At 31.2% G+C, this 19,380-nt stretch overlaps 1 protein-coding gene across 1 annotated transcript in view; it reads left to right on the top strand.

The window, feature by feature from the left end:
• Window positions 1–1,648: 1,648 nt before the first annotated feature.
• Window positions 1,649–19,380, top strand: part of LOC139491956 (uncharacterized) — a 58,825-nt gene continuing 41,093 nt past the window's right edge. Inside the window, exon 1 of the mRNA XM_071279923.1 lies at window positions 1,649–1,889. The gene's annotated coding sequence lies outside the window, so the exon portion shown is untranslated. The remainder of the gene's footprint in view (window positions 1,890–19,380) is intronic.

The raw sequence follows: 19,380 nt of genomic DNA, 5'->3' as shown, positions 1-19,380 counted from the left end.
TATACATGTAGTTGACTTAAGTTGTATTTGTATTATAATTTATGAAAAATTGTTTTATATATATAGTCTCTCATAACTCTTTATAGAGTGGCTCTTGTTGTTAATTTGTGTTTTAAAAGGCTACTTATCATGCCCGTAGCCAGGAATTTTTAAGGGGGGGGGGGGGGGGGGGTTCGTTGGACTCACAAACTCGACTTTAACAGTCACAATTCGAACAGAACATTGACTTTAACAGTGCTTATTTGTTTTCAAGGGGGGGTTCGTCCGAACCCCCCGAATCCCCCCTGGCTACGGGTATGCTTATATTTTATATGTAACAAGTGGTGAGACTTTAATGAAGAATTTGTCTTGTCTTTGTTTTAAAACAAGCTTTTGGGTTATGTTCTTCTCTAATAATTTATGATGGCATGACACTCAAACCCTAACAGAAGGGATTATGATTGATTTTCACCCGCCGCATAATTGCGCCTGTCCCACAGCCTTTGTTTTTTTGTGTGTTTTTTTTGTGTGTGTTTTTAAATTTGTATGTTTCGGAGTTTATAGTGTGGCGTCCATTTCGCAAAACTGTAGTTTACATCATTGTTAAGGTACTAGCCGAATGTCGCCTCTGCTACGTTTAGAATTTATTGGTTGCTTCGTGCTATTTTCTTCTTTTTGGTTGGGTTGTTGTCTCTTTGGCACCTTAATCGTGGTATGAGTTTTTTGTTGTTTGTTTTTTTTTCGTTGTTGTTGCTGTTCAAGTATATACTCTGAACCTTTTGCGGATCGAGGGGGTAGGGGGGGGGTTATATAGGAATGCCACTGAAGTATGACTGTAGCGGGTCCTCTTTTATGCCAAACTGGGCCCCCTTTTCATAAAAAGTCCTGGATCCGCCACTGTAATATTCGTTAACTTACAAAAATCTTCTCCTCTACTACTGGGTATTTAGTAGGAATTATCGTCCTAAATTATCAATATCGTCTCATGAAGAAAATTTCCTGACGACTCCTTATTGAAGTTTTTGCTCTCGAATGGGATGAATCACTTAATTAAGAATATATATCCTCTCGTACTAGAGACGGCTTATTTCATACCAACATTTTTTTTGGTTAGTTGCTTTTAGTTAAATCGTGATTATTCCTTGTTTTGTATTTTGCTCAGCTGTAATTTTTTTTAATTAATTTTCATTTTTATATTGGATGAAAAGAAAAACGTATTTTTCAGTTTGACAGTATATAAACTGAATATAAGAAGATTTGAAATGGTGATCTGGTTTTTATGTCGAATAATTATTTTATTTATTTATTTGCTTATGAGTATTACCTAGATATAGGCAAATCAATGCGAACTATGGTTCCTCAGTGGTTTTCATAAGCGCTCTGCTACCAAGAATTAATATTTGGAATCTTGTCTCAATATATAGCCTATCAAAAAAATCATTCAGAAAAAAAAACGTGTTTTGAAAAAAACTTTTAACACTAGACATCGGTATTATCCAAGAGATCATATATATAATGATTTCTGTTATATATGTCTCTGTTTTAATGTTGGATGGTTGTAAATGAGACAGCAATAAAAGGATCCAAATAGCTAAAAGATTTCTTGAAATTTACCCTTATTTGTGCCTCTTTACATTTTACCTGTGATCGCAACCGGATATTGGTTTTCACTGTCAAGCATGTGATCATTCTTTTAAAATCACAGAAGCGTTTTAATGGCGATATAAGGTGCGAGTTGTTTCTCACCTGTGAAATGATCATGTAGTGGATTTTAATACGAAATATTAATTCTTATATCATCTATGTCGTAATTAATTAATTGTGCCTATTTATTTAGTGTGGATTTATAATTTATAGTTATATAGAAATTTAACATGAAGACGTTTGTACAGAAAAGCGAAAACATAACGGTAGGTGCATTTTTGTTTTTCTGGAATATTTAAATGTCTTTATATACATGAATTAATAATGCCTTTTAAAAAGTATTTGAGTCTGGTAGGATTTAAATGTTGAAAACGTACTGCCAGTGTTCAAGTAAAACTCATCAAAAAGATAACATTGTTATAATTTGTAAAAAAAAAAGAAAGATAAAGAATATGTGTTGAGAAAGATTAAATTATAAATACAATATTGAGTATAGATCTAAGTATATTGTGATAATTTACAGTGGATATAAACGAGTATTTCTATGTGGAATTAAAAAAAAATGTGTTGCGTAGATTGGGCCATAAAAAAGAATAGGTTTGTTTGCCCAAACCCTACCTACCCAGGAAAAAGCTGCCTACTCAAATTCTTTTATTGTCCTGATTTGAAGAAGTTTTTTTTTAATCAGATAGGCATGAAGACTAATAAACATCCGATACATAAATTTCTTTAAAAATAAAGAAAAAAGAAAATGCCTACCTACCTACCTACCCACTGTTTCAACCTTGGGTAGGGTTTGGGCAAACCAAAATATTTTTAATTGTGGCCTTGTACAGCATTTGTACAGTCAAGGATTTAATATAGTCGTACTATACAAATCCTTGGTACAGTTAACATGGTTAAAATTGAAAACAAAATTTACAGGATTTTTCGAAAATAAAAAAAAAATACTCAAAAAATTAATAAAGATTTTCATATATTATATTCCTTGTTTTACTTACATAGTCCTAATACATTCATCATACAAACATGCAATATTTGTTTAAATTTATTTATTATCATTAGATAAATTCTTTTGCAAGCTGACTACTTTTTTTCTTCTTATTTACATGATTATTTTTTTTGGAAAGACCGAAAGGAATTTAATTAAACATTTATTTTATTTTCATTTTATATACATGTAGTATAAGTACATGTATGTGCCATGTTGAATATTAAAACACAACAAAATTAAGTACAGCACATGCTTATTTTTTTTTAACTCTTTCTCATTAGATTTGATTTGCCCAATTTGTAAAGCTGAAATTATTGAAGACAACACATACATGTACATGACATGAGTCAATGATTGTTTCTGAAGAGATTTTTTACTGAAACAAATATGTTTGGACTTTTGTCTCATACATGTACATATTGTATTGTAATTTGTATGATTTTTACCTATAATCATGATAATCAGTCAGTTAAAGTAATTAATATATAATGCATAATTTAAACAAGAATTACATTTTTAGGGTACCTGTTAGCATTCTCATACATACACAATTGTACATACTTTGTATTATTTTGAGTCTGGTTCCAATATTGAGAATTCTAACAGGAAGAAAAAAATCCAAATATTATATGCATGATACACATGTATTTTAAAATAGCTATGTTTATATAGACACGATTGATTTAACTGAAAGGCCATGGTAGTCACAATTTTTTGAATAAAACTATTGAAGTTATTAATATTTTCTGAAAATCTTAGAACATCCAACAACAATGCTGGAATCTTGCATTGTTTACATTTACATGATGTGTCGACATAAAAAAAAAGAATATTATATTCTTGAAAATATATAGATGTTTATATCACCATGGATCAGTGTAGATAAACTATCAGTACAAATTAAAATGATAAAGTAAGACCATCTTTAGAAACTTTTAATAAGATAACATTATTAAGGAACAGAGAGGCTCAAATTTATATAAAGTGGGGTCTGTAAAAAATCTGAAAATTGTACCTAAATTACATAAATTATTGGCCATAAAGCTTAAATGAATCTGACTATACATGTAGATGTGAAACATTTGTATTTTGTACCTGTTTTAAAAATGTAGGAGTCATCTGATAATTGAATGTTCAAATTCACCAATCATGTCAATACGACAATAGCAACTTATTTACATTGATACATGTATATCACTTTTGAAAGAATTTAAACATACATGTACATTTACAAAAATGTATTTGAATTACTGATGTTAGACTATGCTGCGTGAGAGCAAACTTGAGGTAAAACTATGTGTACAGTACATGTATAATAATGTAGTAATAATAGTTTTGAGAAAAAACTGTCAACATATTTATTTTGGGTGTAAATGTTTTATTTTCATTTTTTTTTTGCATATACATGTAGTAACCAAGGAGCTAACACATTTTGCTTTCTGTTTTATATTTTGTCAACTACCTTTCAATAACTTATTTCTTTTGGACAAACACTCAATTTTTGAGTTATACAAATGTTCTTTGTTGGACATGAGAATAAGCCTAAAACCTAACACTCAAACATGTTATTTTTAATCAAAAAGATTGGTTAACGAAAAGAGAAGTGTAAACAAAATATCAACATGTGTTCAATTAAGATTTAAATGTCAATGAACATGTATATCACATTAGGGGATATTTTTAAATGAGTATCAATCAGTACGCATGCAACAGGTTTTAAATTAAGTGTCTAAGAGCTATGAATAGTTTGATAAAAACATGCACTTTATCAATGGCAGAATATGGTTTTCATAACATCATGGTATAGCAAATGATTTTGGACTTTTCAAGTACAAGAAAAAGATGTTATATAAATTAAAACGCTTTTATAGTTTATATAATACAAGGAATTCATGCGCCCTATTTGTACAGGAGATAGATATAATATGATGTGGCATATATATTGTGCCAATGAGACCATCCAAGTCACAATTGGTAAAAAGTAAACCATTATAGGTAAAGTACAGCCTTCAACACATAATCTTGGCTCACACCAAACACCAAGCTATAAATGGCCCCAAAGGTGACTAGATGAAGTGCCCTTTTTCAAAATTGCCCCTTTCTGCCCTTAAATGGTGAGGTGTACGTATACATGACAAGGAAACACTAATGTGCCTACATGTATGTGCCACGATGGTCCAGGTTATATTGACCTAGGGTAGATATGTAAATTAATACATATTTATCAGACAAGTGGCGATGTTGACTTCCCATTGTACATATATGTGCCATGATGGTCCAGGTTATATTGACCTAGGGTAGATATGTAAATTAATACATATTTATCAGACAAGTGGCGATGTTTATATTACTTCCCATTGTACATATATGTGCCACTGTGGTCCAGGTTATATTGATCTAGGTTAGATATGTAAATTAATACATATTTATCAGACAAGTGGCGATGTTCAGACTTCCTATTGTACATATATGTGCCACTGTGGTCCAGGTTATATTGACCTAGGGTAGATATGTAAATTAATACATATTTATCAGACAAGTGGCGATGGTGACTTCCTATTGTAATACATATATGTGCCACTGTGGTCCAGGTTATATTTAAGAATTGAATGCTCTTTTTTGTAAATTTATTGGGGTGTAAAAGCGTTGACCGAAGTACATTTTGTATGAAGCGCGGAAGCGCTTCATACTTAAAATGTGCACACGGTCAACGCTTTTACAACCCTATAAAGTTACAAAAAAAGCATTCAATACTTATAATTACATTTTTACCTATAGGATCATGAAAACACGCCTTTTATCAAGTTTTTATTTCATTTACCTGTGCACTTTATTGTGGGACCTCGTGTCATCATGAATGAGAAGTTTTAATGAGTGATACAACAGCTTAAGGAATAACACATGATGTGCCGTTAGCCAATCAGAATAACGTATAGTAATGAAACCTACATCTAATGTAATTATTGACCTAGGGTAGATATGTAAATTAATACATATTTATCAGACAAGTGGCGATGTTTACTTCCCATTGTACATATATGTGCCACTGTGGTCCAGGTTATATTGATCTAGGTTAGATATGTAAATTAATACATATTTATCAGACAAGTGGCGATGTTCAGACTTCCTATTGTACATATATGTGCCACTGTGGTCCAGGTTATATTGACCTAGGGTAGATATGTAAATTAATACATATTTATCAGACAAGTGGCGATGGTGACTTCCTATTGTAATACATATATGTGCCACTGTGGTCCAGGTTATATTGACCTAGGGTAGATATGTAAATTAATACATATTTATCAGACAAGTGGCGATGGTGACTTCCTTTTGTACCTATTGTTCAATCCCACCTTATCTAAAGTAAATTCTTAACATTGTTTATTATAGAAAGGTAAATAGAAAATTTAATCAACTTGATCCCTATCAACTTTGGAAGGCAGACATTAGGCCAAAGGTTATACAGTTATGGATTTAATATTAATAACTTTATAACTAAATACCAGGAAAGTGTGTATACAGGAGTCTTTAAGGATCTAGTTATTTTTAATACTTTGAGAAAATGTATAGATGTTAGACAGTAATTAACTTTGTACTCACAAACTGACTTTAACAGTCACAATTCGAACAGAACATTGACTTTAACAGTGCTTATTTGTTTTCAAGGGGGGGGGTTCCTTTGAACCCCCTGAACCCCCCCTGGCTACGGGTATGCCACCCATACACTGTTATTGGATAAATTTTCTGATTTGAGAAAACATTAAAAGGTATTTTTGAATTTTTTGTTTGAATTTTTTGTAAAAAAAGGTTTATTGATAGGACCAGTTTTGACAATAAATTTGTAAGTCAGGTAAGTGTTGTAATTTACTTGTTGTTGGTTAACTTAAACATCAAAAGGACAACTAATGTTTTCACTTAGGGCTATATTATTATCACCTATCTAGTGGGTTAATTAACCAGATGATTACCTGTATCACCTGCTGTCCACTACTGACCACCTGAATTATCACATTCATAAATCATAATCTATATTTATCAGGTAAATTGACCATTAAAGTTGTTAGTACCTCAGATTATTGTATCCCAGAGCAAATTGTAAGAAATAAATGTTGATAAACAATTTGAATTTGAGGAACCTATGGTTTTAATTGGCTATTTATGGGTTGTATACATTTGATAGTCAGATTTCTGTCTAGGTTGTATTTGGTTTGCATTTAAACCTAACATAAATTTTGATGTGATATTTGTATAAAGTGCTGGTTAAGAGTCATTTTATGATGTAAATGTATGTGTGCATGTCACATATTTATATTTATGCATTGAAGTTTTAATGTTTTAAAGCATGTTTTAAAGCTTTTAAAACTTATTCTCTCCAAGTAAATAAGACAAAATTAGGCGTTTGTTTATCAATGGAATGATCACTTATTCATGTTTTGGGATTAATTTCTATTCCCTTATGATTTCTCTTGTTTATAATTGAAAAAAAGGACCTAGCAATACAATGATCTATTCAATGTATGTTTTTTTTGTTTGGTATAAAAGCTTAAAAAAATAAAATCTATACAGCTGCAATTTAATATCAGTCTCCATTCATTCCAAAATTTATCATGTTTAATGGACAAGGCGAGAAAATGTATTGCATAACACAAGTGATAAAATTAATGTTACATAACACGAAGTAACAAAGGACCAAAATGTATAACAATTGTCAATCTAGGGGAGGTGAGGGGGTCACTGTGTGTGTGTAATTTAGAATATGAAGATCCATTGTAAGCCTAAAGTATGTGAATACATTGTAGCTGTTTGTGGGGGGTGGGGGTGTTACATTTACAGGTATGGGGATACATTTGTTTTTTGAGCTAATATTACACCCCCTTTTTATTTCGATCAGTTGAATATACATTTGTAATTAAAGGGGCACTAGCTGTCAAATTCATGTTCACCGATTCTAATAAATTCTTATATTTGAAATTTATAACAATGTAAAACATTTACCCAAACTATTAAAAGTCTAAATAAAACAATAAACAAGGCACAGGCATGAAAATACGTAGCTTCGTTTCGTGTGTATTTGAGTGTGGACGCCATCTAATTATTTATCGAGTTGACCTCTATATATAGTCATCCAATGACCATATAAGTGATGATAACATAAATATAGATATAAATAGATTAAGCAAACAGGTGCTGTTGAATTATTCTAGGTCTATTTAATTTCATTTTACAGATAAAAAATAAATGTTTATCATCGTTTTTACCTGTAATAGAATGTTTATTTGTGGATGATTCAGTCAATCAAATGATTTACCTTTGTTTCACTTTCAATGTTTACATTCTTTTCCTTTGAATAACTTTACACATACAATTCACTGTTATCCATCTCAAGCTAAGGGGTTAAATTAAAATTCACATGAATACCAGGGTTCTCACTAAGGATTTTTGAAGGCGAGTCCAGGGACTCGTCATTTTTAGCCATGATGAGTCCAACAGCCATGACAGCAGGAAGAAAAAAAATATGTTGCAATATAATGTAATATTTTAGTCTCCATTTCCTAATAGACAATGACCATGATGACATTAAATTCAGATCACTTTTAAACTTTTGCTATAAAATGATGAAATTTGTGTTTAACTGTGTTCATTTTATACAAAATACTTCAATCTTGATGCATCTGTGGACTCACCAGTTTTGAAAGTGGTGAGTGCAGACAGATTTTGATGAGTCCAGGACTCGTGGACTTGCCTTAGTGAGAACCCTGAATACGGATTCAATGAGGTCGAAGTATTCACTTGCAAGTGAATAACTCATAATCAATGTTTTTTTGCTTAGGCCAAATAAAAAAGTAAGTGTGGTTCCAGTTACATCTGAAAAAAGTTAGGGTAGGTAGGTAGGGATTTTTTATACCCCCGCTTTAAAAAAGGGGGGGTATACTGTTTTACCTCTGTCTGTCAGTCCGTCCGTCCATCAGTCCGTCCGTCAGTCAGTCAGTCCGTCCCATGAAACTTTCGTCACATTTTTCTCAGGAACTACACATCCACCCTTTCTGTAATTTGGTATCAACATTTATATATGTCAGCCATACCGTGTGATGCGTTTTCAGATTCATCACTTGACAACTTCCTGTTTACCGAACACTTGTCTGATTTTACACATGATAGCCAAGTTGAAAATTTTCGTCACATTTTTCTCAGGAACTACAATACAAGGATTTCTGAAATTTGGTTTCAGGATTTATATAAGTCAGCTATACCGTGTGATGCGTTTTCAGATTCATCACTCGACTACTTCCTGTTTACCGAACACTTGTATGATTTTACAAATGATAACCAAGTTAAAAATTTTCGTCACATTTTTCTCAGGAACTACAATACAAGGATTTCTGAAATTTGGTTTCAGGATTTTTATAAGTCAGCTATACCGTGTGATGCGTTTTCAGATTCATCACTCGACAACTTCCTGTTTACCGAACACTTGCATATTTTTACACTATTAATATTATCCACTTGCGGCGGGGGTATCATCAGTGAGCAGTAGCTCGCAGTTTCACTTGTTTTATTTTATGTTTATTTTTTACATTGAGTCTATGGGAGCAAAATTCTGACTTTAACAGTGCTTAATGAAAAATGACAATAAAATCTTTAGGGAAGGCTATTTTTAAGCCGAAAAAGTAGGGACGATTGGCTTAATGGAACGTGACATATATATTTTTATTTGGCCTTATTTGACAAAATTGAACATTATTGGCTACTAAACATTGTAAAAAGGAATTATTATTTCACTATTTGTTTTCATTACTGATTGAGTCAAAAAAAAATAATATATTAGGTTTTTGATATATCTCGCTTTAAAACATATTTATGTTTGGAAACCACAAAAAAATCTACATAGAAAAATGCTCTTTTAGTTCTTTATCTTAATAGATAGAATAATTAAATGAAAATTTGCGTTTTAAGGTTCACAATAAACTCATATATAAATCTCATATTATAGATGTGCAAAATGGCAAAAGGGAACAATTTATCAACCAAATAAATCTTTGAAATTATAATATTTAATAAATATGTACAAGGTTAGAAGCTCTTTACATAAATCCCTTATACACACAAAATAGAGTGAGTTTGACTGTTAAAAGCTCTGTGTTTTCATTGGAAGGTGAGATGTTTGTCTTCAACTGTCGTCAATAAAGACAACAAATTACTTACTGTTTAGATTTGTATATATAACTTATTTAAAAGTTTGGTACGTCACTGTGGTCAGATAAACATTTACATTAATACCACAGAGACTTGAAAGACTTTTGTATTTTCTGTTTCTTTGACATAATTTTATTTGTATCAGTATTTGAATAAAGCCAATCAAATTCTACTTTCCCTTAATTAAATATTAGCTGTTACAGAAAAGTTTAAATTGCTAAATAATGAAGGAATTTTGCTTTTTATGTCTTTATTTGCTCTTCAAACAGGTGGATTTTAATTGATCTTTGGAACTATTTTATAAATGGAATGACAACAAGGGTCAGACAGACATAACAGTGGGGTCTGAGCAATTCTTCTCTTTGAAGCATTTTACTGCTTTTCAAATGCTGTTTATTTTAATAGTCTGGGACTATTACATGTTTTATAAATCGCCCAAAATGATATAACTATAACATATGGGATTTGAAATGAATAGATATAAATTTATACAGAGCAAAAGATCTGCTTTTAAGGGTCAGCAAACATATTAAATTACATATATATCTTAAGAAACATTTTAATATTTGTTTCCATCAGTTACCAGCTCCAATTTGGTCTGAGTACACAGTTATCGTCCTTTGATTTTCGTTGTCCACGAATATAGTCCTTAGTGTGGACAGTGTGTTACTTGCCAATTTTTGTTATACCCCTTCCAAATTTATTTCTCCATGTTTTATGCCTCATATAGCAAGTTGGGGGGTGAATTGACACTGTAAAAAAAATTGGGTCATAAATATTAATGTAAAGTAGTGATTAGGTCCAGCTGAAAAAGGTAAAAAATTAGCACTTCGAAAGCTGTCAAAAGATTTCAAGACCCCCTTAACACAAAACTGTCCATATTTTGAGTTAGAGCTGATGAAATTTCTATAATTTTGAGATAATTGTCCTAAAAGTAGTACAACACACTGTAAAAATATTATTGAGAAAGCGCAGGTGGGATTTTTTTAATTTTCATTTATTGTCTAAAAGAAATGCACTATGAAATAACTGTGTACTCGGACCATTTGGTTCGATCATTAATAACTTTTCTGAAGAAAATTTTTTTATATTTTATTTATGCAGGAAATAAATTGTTAAAAAACTTCATGAACATATTAATATATATGAGTCTCTGTATGCTTTATCAAAGTGCATTCTGACGTACATCTGTTTATAATTTTCATTCTTTGACAGATTTCTAACCAAAAAAATCCTGAAGTTGAACAAAAACTTTACCAGCTCTGTTTACTTTTTGGTTAAGGATTTAATTACATTTTAAAAATCTTAGTCTGTCACTGTATTGTAAAAGTTTTAAAAATAATATATTCTGCTTCATTAAGTTTTACCTCCTTAATAGTACATCAAACAATTAATCAAACATTGTAAAGATGTGGATGTACCTCTGACTACAGCTATGTCATTAAGTACTTAACTATGTGTGACCATCATACAACTAAGTTTGAAAAGAGGATGGGACCAACTAAATTTAGTTATAATTAACTTAAATCATTATGAGAGATGCTATAGAATTTTAACTAAATTGCTTTTTCTATTTGGGTGGAGTTCACTTTTCTAAAATTTTGCCACAGGCTGAGTCACACTTGTCTTTAAAAACAGTTTTACATATACCCAGGCCGGGTACAATTTTATATGTTATATAAAAATTAGATATATGGATATCTTTTTCAAATACATATTTTCCATTGCATTTAAAATGCTGCTTTTTTAAATCTGCTTTATGTAAGCTAAATTTGAAAAATGAATTACACTTTATGATTTCTACCTACAGTGGCAACTACCCCAACTCTGACTTCCCTTAATTCCCCAATAACTCTTAAGATGTGAATTGGTCAACATCCCCCTCCCCTTGTTCCCCTGTTCCCCCACTTCCAACAACTTACCATGTCAACCCCCTCCTGTATTTGAGTTTTTTTTCTGATGTGAAAACTTAGTTTCAGTTGAACTGAAGTTTCAAATTGTTGCATTTAAAATAAAAATTTAATTGGTGACAAGTCATATCCTGTTACTGTTTATGCATTGAACCTTCTATTTTCACATAAAAACTTTATCCTGTAGAAACTAAATAAAATGTAGTCTTATCATCAAGTACTTTTATAGCTTACTTGATACATTATGTGTTTTGCTCATAGTCGAAGGATGTATTATGACCTTTTAGTTGCTTACCAATTAGTCATTTGACCTCTGATGTGTAAATTGTTTCATTGGCAACCTGGAGATACCACATCTTTATATTCCACAAAGACAACCATGCATGAGAACTAGTATTCAGTTTGATTAATATACAGACTATTGTGGCCCGTCACTTCATTCTAAGCTTCTGACCATGCTCTGTTTTATAGACTTTGTAGTTGAAGAAGACTTTCAAGTATTCTGAAATCCTGTACACATGATACAGTTTGCTGGTTGTTTCTGAAATCATTGAATAGTTTCCAGGAACTGTTACCTTATCCCTTTCTATGCATTACGACATTATAATTCCATGCCATCACCTGTGTGTGACAGACACTGAATTGTACACACATCATTGCATCATTTTATGAAACAAAGACAGAAAATCATACAGATAGCTTAAAAAACAACTAGTATTAACCAATTTGATGGTCAAAGTTTAAACCAAATTGGACCACCACTTTTAAGAACTCTACAACATAACAAACAGGAACAAACAATGACCATGCATGATGACCACATACATGTAATTGTAGGTAGCATTTGTAGGCTATCATCAGGACCTGATCTTTAATTTGCATTTTTCCTGCTTGTGACATTACTTAGTGGTACACCGGTTTTTATGTTAAAAGCTTTCTTACAATCATGTTAATGGTTGAAATAAACTTTGCTGCATTTTTATTATCAAAGTTTATAAAGAAATTTTATCAGAAAATTTCATCTATAAATTGATGTCTCTGATCTGATTTTATTGACATAAAATATTTTCAAATTTTTATTTCTACTTGAGAGAGTTTCAATTTAAATTTATAGTAAAACATCCTAGGGTTTAATTGTCAGTATACTAAAATTGGAATCTTTTGTGGAGGTCTTTATAAATAATAAAATTAATGAAAATTATTCCTGTATGTAGTTATTTTATTTTTTATATTTTGGTAAACGTGGGTTCTTTTTGCATTTAATTATGTAAATGATTGTGCAATACATTTTCTGATGATTATCAGTATGTGAATTTTTTTAAACGAAAATTGATAAATATTTATAAAAAAGACCAGACTTCAGTTGTTGACATGTTGGATGTGTTGATCGTTGGTGTTTATTATTCTCTTTCATTGATATTTAACCACCCCCTCATCTTCATCACTCCTTTAAAACTTTAGTCCAAGAATAAAAACTATTTTCAAAGAGTTTTAAACTCGTTTTGTAGATGAAAAATTGATTACAAATATAATTTAAATTTTATTGGGGACAAAAGCGAATGAATGGAAAATGCATAATCATATTTGCACAGTGTCTAACAAAACCAATATTTTAAGATACAGGACGATTTATCAAACATTAACATATGAAATCTACACACTTACAATCAAATAAATAGTTGAATGGTTTAATATTTGTACAAGGTACACAGGTTCCAACTGTGCTCACTGTCTTTGATATCTGTGGAACAGTTGTATAGTACATGAATACATGCTTGGTTATTGCAATTTATACCGTCTTATTTCAAATGATTTTGTTAAAATTAAATGAGAAAAAGTCAGGTGCTGGTTAATTTATTATTTTGTTAGTTAATCTGTCATCTTGACCTTTTAACCCTCAGCTGCTGTGTTTTATTAGTGTTAAAGTCTATTTGATGAATGCATGTAGATGAGAATTGAACTTGCTACATGTAACGATTAGATCATTTATGGAGTATTTTCCTCCAAAAGGATTTTGTACCTGTAACTTATGTTTAATAAGAGCATGGTCCATTTCAAGTTATTTAGCTAAAAAACATGAACAAAGTATAAGCTTTTGAAAAAGCTTGACAGATATAGATAACAATGAAAACTAGATTGCATTATAATGTTCATCTTCAAATATAGTATATGATATTAAGGATGTCTTAACATTTTTGTAATGTTATATGTATATGAGCCCTGCATTATTATCATGTGCTAGGAATTAATGCAGTATGCTGGATTAAGACCTACTTTATCCTGACACATTTTTGGAATAAACCAATCAATTTGCCCTATTCTTGTAATAGTGGTGTATATTATGTGTTAAAATATTTGTTAAGTTGTAGTCAAAACCAACTTTGAGGAGCTTCAGTAGTCCAACTACTGTATCATTCCTGTCAACACTGGTGAGTTTGAAACCAGCTCTTGGCATGTGCTTTGACTCTAATCTTATTTGACTAGGGAAGTCAGTTTGCCTGCCAAATGCAATGTTTCTCTGTGGGCCTATTACAATGTATAGTGCTGAAAGTGGTGTTATATATACCAATCAATTAACCAAACAAATCAATCCAAATCAACTAGAAAATAAGTGTACACATGTTCATTATGTTGTGAAATTATAATTGGGGGTTCAACCAACATGGAAGTGGGGATAGTGTGAGTAGGGCATCCTATGGAGACATATACCAATGAGTGAGTGTTTATATACTAGGTACATATGGTATGTTTATACATATACAGACTCCCTAACCCCATTCTTTTTTATGCCCCATTTATGGGCGTTATGTTTTCTGATCTGTGCATCCGTTTGTCCGTCCGTTCGTTCGTCCTGCTTCAGCTTAAATTTTTTGGTTGAGCTAGTTTTTGATGAAGTTGAAGTCCAATCAACTTGAAACTTAGAACACATGTTCCCTATGATGTAATCTTTCTAATTTTAATGCCAAATTAGAGATTTTACCCATTTTCGCGGTCCACTGAACATTGCGGATGGGCCATCCTTGTACTGGGGACACATTCTTGTTTGGTTCAATTTTTGAAGACAGATTATATATACAGGGTGCAATTTTTTTGTGTGTATCATTTGGTTGATGTCTCTGATTATGACGTAGACACTATCAACTATAAATGATATATATCACCATCATAGTGAATCATCCTTGAAATTTGAGATCATTTTAATCCTGCAATTAAAACTATATCCATAAACTGTTAAACAGTTTTAAAAGAGTTCAAACCTTTGATATTTAAGCAGCCAATGTTATTGATTTAGAGATTTAAATGTCTAATTTATGGTGTCATTAAAGTTAAAATATTTAGATAATACATAATAACTAACCTTAATATCTATACCAAAGTCTGTTCTTTGATTGGCAGATTCAATTAAACATGTTCTTTTTATTTATACCTAAGTTTAAACATTAAAGTAAAATAGAGAATGGAAACTGGGAATGTGTCAAAGAGACAGCAACACGACCAAAGAGCAGAAAACAGCCCAGGGCCACCAATGGGTAAAATTTCAATACAGCAAGAAATTCCAGCCACCTGAGGCGGGCTTCAATAGGTCGCTAAATAAATGTAAATTTCGGTTTAGCAAAATGGATGTCATGCTAAGCTCTGAAACATTCAAATAAAAGAAAAAACAATGTGTATGTATTCTTGTTTCCTTACATGAGAGGGGAGATAATAACGGTTTCTTCTTGATAATAGTAAATAGCTAGATAATGAATAATCTCAATATTTAAAAATCATAATTTTTTAGATTTTTGGTTTCTTTTATGTTACAAAATGTATAACTGAACCATGAAATTTAAAATGATTTCAAATTATAGTTATATATATGGTTTATTAATTGTTCTGTGTTAAGTCTGGATAAGTATATATTATTTGGTGGACTGAGGAAATCTTGCAATTTTGTTGATATTTGATTTCGTGGTTTTGCCAAAGTCTGCATAGAAGTCTATATAAAATTTGTTATTCGTTGAACTTTTAAATTCATGGTTCTCTTGTATCCACAAATCCCACGAAATTGGTATCCAACGAATAATAATGAATCCACAGTTTAAGAAAACTTTTCCCTACAAATCATTGCATATTTATAATAGAAATACCATCATGATTTTCTAAATAAAGGAAAGCTGTAAAGGTTAAATGTAACGGGCTTAAACTTTTTTCATACTTGGATCCATTCAAAATCAGTTATTAAGTATATATTGGAAGATTTCTTTTTCACTTAGCTTTCTACGTAGCCTGATTCAAAGATTGCTTTGTCGGGTTAAATGTCAACCATGTACGTTACAAAGCCGTCTTACATTTTAATGGGTTTATACATTTACATCATAGCTTTTACCTGTCCCGTATAAATTATCCTAAATTACTGGTATCAAATTTTGTGTTAGAAAGAAAAGCTTGTGTTACACACAATAGATGTATAGTCTTGTCAAAGCCGTAGTTCTAAACTTGAATGAATAAGGAAAACGTAGTGGGTTTTTGAGTTATTTAAAGACACCTTGCGTCAGTACGGTGTAAAATAAATCATTTTGAATATTTTTGAAGCAGAAAATTAGTTTTAAAGCAGATGTCCTTAATGTTGTAATAGAATTGTAAAGCTTCTTAAAGTTGGAGCAGAGAAGATATTATTACATGTGGATGTTCAAAAGCACTAAATTGTCCTGCTTATTATAATTGATTGATTAAAATGTAATATTGAGAAGTTTGGTTTTTGAAAAATAAATCATCAACAGGATAAACGAAATTTGTCCATTGTAGAGTCATCATTCAAACTACACATGTAGTCCAGGGGTGGTCAAAGAAAAAACATACCTGTATTCATATAAATAGACAAGAGTTACGGTACTGCATGAGATTAAAGTTTGACTGTTGAAGTTAGAAAGTCATACATGACCCCCCCAAAAAAAACCTTATAGACTACTTGAGGTACAGTAGTATCCTGTACGAACTGTGACGCCCGTATATGACACGGAAACCAGGCGTAAAAATCATACTTTATCCTGGCGGCATTGCAGTGTTTACTGAATGCATGTCCAGGCGTCAACCAGGCGTAAACCAGGCGTAAATTAGGCGTAACTAAGGCGTAAACCAGGCGTAAAATTAGGCGTAATATTTAAATGAGTACGCCTGGTTCACAAAAAAATAGGCGTAATATGCAAATGAGTACGCCTGGTCAATAAATAAACCAGGCGTAATATCCTTACATAATACTACACTTATTTTAGTTCAGTGTATTAACCCTAAGCTGTGTACTTTTGTGTATTGATACAAACTTCTGTACTGTTGCTTTTATTTCTTATTGTTTGACAAAAAACTTGAAATATTAACCATTGAAGAAGCTAATATAGAAATAAATACATTTTATGCAGACAATGGCTCAAATAAGTTTAAGTTTAAATCAGAATTATAACAACTATTTTTTCTTGAAATAGCATTTTAACTAAGTTGTTTTTGAAAATTATTGTTTTTTGAACTAATTTATAAATGATAATACTGCAATTTAACTTAAAGTAAAAGATTTTAATGTTATTATCCAAGGATAAAGGTTTTGGGATTTCAAAAATTCTGATAGAACATAATACTTTTAAATAACTTAGTTATACTCACATTATTATTATTTACCATGTATAACTACTTTCCTTTTATTTCACAATTTTCATTTATTTATTAGATTCAGTATTTCCAATTTCAGATTCTTCCAAAAAGCACAAAACAAGCAAATTATCCCTGAATATATGAAGCTGCCATGTGTCCAACCTTTACAAACTAAAACCAAAGAGCCAAATTTTGAAAAAAAAATCCCATGATCCTTTAAACAAAGCATTATGGGTATTTCTATTTACGCCATACCAACAGTTTTACGCCCGTAAGAAAATTTACGTCTTGCCTATTTCAATTTACGCCCGTAAGAAAACTTACGCCTTGCTTATTTCAATTTACGCCAGGTTAACTGCTTTTTTCTACGCCCGTAAGGACTACAAATTTACGTTTCCTGCTCCCTTACGCTTGGATCTAGACACGTAACTACCACTTACGCCTGGTTTACGCCTTATTTCCAGGCGTAATACGCCTTATAATTTCGTACGGGATAGCCTGGAAATTATGGGAATTATATGCAAAATTGTATGTCAGTTTAAGATTTGAATAGAGAAATAGTTATTTGTCATTTGATATTCTAATGGATTGTTGGTAGTTTTATTGTTCAAAATAAAAATAATGCTACATGATTGGTTAGATATCCATTGCTTATGAAGCTTTATACCGACCACAGTTTTGGTGTACTTTGGAGATTTTTATACCCAGCATGCATTGTATTATGAGATGGTTCTTAAACAGGAGAGTTAATTGTATCATGTATCATGTATAAATATAAAGTGACTACAACATGTACAATTGGAAGATGAACATAAATAATGGGTGGACAATTAGAAGGGAAGGTTTTAAATAATAGATTTGAAAGTTGATCAAGCATTTAGAATTTATGTGAGTTAAAACATAAAGTTCAGGAGTTCAGTTATTTATTGAATAAACAATAGAATAGTGTTAAACTATACTGGATTAAAGGCTTGCTTTATTTAAAAAAGAAATAATGATATTATGGTGAACTTAAAAAATGGTGGCAATGTAATCAAGTTGGACTAATCTAGTATTGCCTTTACAGAAAGTTATTTATATAGAATTTATATAGATAGATACACACGGAAACGTAGACACAAAAAAAATGAGCAGTGCCTTTTCCTATCTTAAAAAAGTGCCCTGCACTCCTCTGGCACCCTGCCCCTTTCAAATTCTAGCTGGAGCACTGTATAATCATGTTATATATATCTCCCTATCAAGCTTAAAAGCAAGCACTGCTGGTTTAACACATTTTGGAGTAGTGGAGGATCCAAAAGGGGGGGGGGGGAGTGGAAGGTTATGTGGGTTGGATCCCCCTTTTTTTGGACAATCAATGCATTTAAAGGAGAAATTGCTTTTTCATTGACCTGGTAAATATTGAATATTATTTCGAAAGCGAAATTAAAATTAAAGTCAAAGAAATTATAATTGTAGAATCAAATTCAGACTCAGAAATGACTTTGTGGAAAAAGGTTAAATTTAGTCATCTGAATTGATGATCAGGATCATATTTATGTTTTAAATGTCACTTTGTTTTGATACCTCTTGAAATGAACAATTTGATGTTTTATTTGTTACCCAAATAATTATATGTTATCATATGACAAAATAACTATGTTAAATATTATACTTTTTTTATTTGAGTAAAACATGATTCAGCAAGATCAATCCAGACATTAGACAACACACACTTTCCTTTAAAAGTTATTCCTTTATTTTGAATAGAATAGAATAGAATAGAATATTTTTATTTCCCAAATTACAGGGCCCATATAAAAGGGCATAAAATCATGAGAGATGTTCATGAGTCCCCATAAGTAAGACCATCTGCATAATTAACCAGAAAACATCTTTATAGAAATGAAAAACAGGGAATGTCTTTTGGTCCCACATTTAAAAACAGTTGCTATGTAAAACATAATAATTTCAGATTCAGGACAATTCGAAACTCATATAGATACATACAATAATAAGTTAAGAATGATAACAGGGGATGTGTTGAAGAGACAG

This window comes from Mytilus edulis, chromosome 10, assembly GCF_963676685.1.
Source record: "Mytilus edulis chromosome 10, xbMytEdul2.2, whole genome shotgun sequence".
Lineage (NCBI taxonomy): Eukaryota > Metazoa > Mollusca > Bivalvia > Mytilida > Mytilidae > Mytilus > Mytilus edulis.
The sequence above is the reverse complement of the archived record's forward strand: the minus strand, read 5'-3'. Positions and strand labels throughout refer to the sequence as shown.